Source organism: Chinchilla lanigera, unplaced genomic scaffold (assembly GCF_000276665.1).
Source record: "Chinchilla lanigera isolate Chin_1 unplaced genomic scaffold, ChiLan1.0 scaffold00032, whole genome shotgun sequence".
NCBI lineage: Eukaryota > Metazoa > Chordata > Mammalia > Rodentia > Chinchillidae > Chinchilla > Chinchilla lanigera.
The window spans coordinates 16,777,066-16,779,059 of NW_004955433.1; the positions used below are offsets into that span (position 1 = coordinate 16,777,066).

The 1,994-nt window shown below is 36.2% G+C and overlaps 1 pseudogene; it reads right to left on the reverse strand.

The window, feature by feature from the left end:
* Positions 1-1,115: 1,115 nt before the first annotated feature.
* LOC102016945 lies at positions 1,116-1,788 on the reverse strand (annotated as a pseudogene).
* Between the last annotated feature and the right edge of the window lie 206 nt (positions 1,789-1,994).

Below are 1,994 nucleotides of genomic sequence, written 5' to 3' on the forward strand. Positions count from 1 at the left end.
GTTTCTCTTTTAAAAACACATACTAAAATAAATATCTAACAAAATCAGGAAAGTTTTAGATAACTTTTAAATTTATCTTTGTAGAACTGTACTTAATATACATATTTTTGTGTAAATGAATCATTTTAACAATTACACTTCACAATTGTAATGCTGATGAACATCAGCATAGTGAAATCTAAGCTAATGTTAATGTTTCTGTTTTATAGGTACTACCCCAATAAACCCTGTAGTTAATATGGTGGAAATAAACCAACTTTATTCAGTCGCACTTTTCTTATATGTTAAGGAATGTGTATCTATGACATTAATTTCTACTCAGAATTTATTATTTTTTGGATTTAAACTTTTTAAAATCTTTTTCTAAATTCTCAAGCTGGAATTGATTTTTTAGCCTCCTCGTCTATCAATTACCTTAGCTGATGCAATACACCTTTTTTAACATAAAAACCCAACTTTACTGAACACAGCAATAAATGAATTTTCAAAGAAATTATCTGTACTTTAGGCTATTTCATCCATGTAGAACTTACTAAATGGTAGTATACGAAGATGCTTTTCTATTACTTCAATTCTATATTCATAAACAAATATATTTAAATCTAGATAGAAACATTTGTGATTGGATTAGTGCACGGTAATCCCTGCTATTTGCACTTCTTAAACTGGCAATAGGGGATCATCCACTGTACAGCAAACTTGAAGTGCAGGCACAAATTTTAATTTTATACAAAAATTCAGTTTTGCTCTTATGCTTGCATTAGTGCGAGCTGACATCTGTAACTTTTTTTTCTACCTCTTAGCTGAACAAAAATATACATAGTGTATTGTTTTCATTAGGCAAGACTTGCTTATTATTTTTCAGTGAGAATACCATGTGTGTAACCTGTCATGAATAAGATGACCAGAAAGTTCTAAAGGAACTATCTTTGGAGGAAGTACTTAGTATGCATATCTTATTTAAATAAATCCTCCAGTAAGAAATGGAGAATTCAGTGCCTTTACTTTGAAGGCTTTGTAGCTATCTGTCAAATTTCTATGTGCATCTCATCAACATTCCTTTATTGGAAATATCAATATTTTCATATCATAGTTCTCAAAAGGACTTGAAAGTCTCAAAATTCTGTATCTCCTTTGGCTTGCTGCTCCCTGGATTCCACACAGGCTTTATTAATGGTTTGCTTCATCTCATTATCTCCACTTTCATAAATTTTCTCTGGAACACTCACTAATGTCTCACTAGGCTCTGTCTCAGCATCCTAGGATGGCTTTTCTTTTTCTTTGCACTCTTTCTCAACCTGAGTAAAGTACTCCCACTGAGTGTTTTCTGCTTTCTTTGTACACAAGATAAGAACTGTATCAGTCTTGATTTTCTTTGAACTGCCTTCCACTGAGATGGGTTTCAAGAGATTGTTCAAACTCAACAGAGGAACTCTTCCCATGTATATTCTTTACCAAAAGATGGAATGACCTCTCTGTGAGATGCACCTGCACGTTCTCAGCAGGAACTTGGTGAACTCCAGTTGAGGTAATGTAGATTTTCACAAATTTATCTGACTGAGCCTATCCATAATTACTGATCTTCACTGTGTATCCTGTTGTGATGGGAGCAACCACACAAGCTTCTGGTTTCCTCTGTGATTTGCATTACATCTTATTCTTTATTTCTGTTTCAATCTTGGATTTTTCAGCTATCAGGGCATCGTGTGCTCTCTTCCTAGTGGTCTTTTGTAGCAACACCTTTGCCTCTTCTAGATCATTCTGCAACTGCTCCAAAGCCTAAGCCATGATCTAGTGGGGTCGGGCCAAAGGCCCAGGCTGCACACATGCACTCAAGTTCGGGGACCGCCGGACCGGCGCACTCCCCGCTAGCGTGGACCTCACCAGTGAGTCAGTGGTGGCCAATGTGTGTGCTCCCGACCTTCGTGAGACCATGGCCCACCCTTTGCCCACTGTAATGTACTTTTAAATTGTCATTTTCACTGTATTCTAAA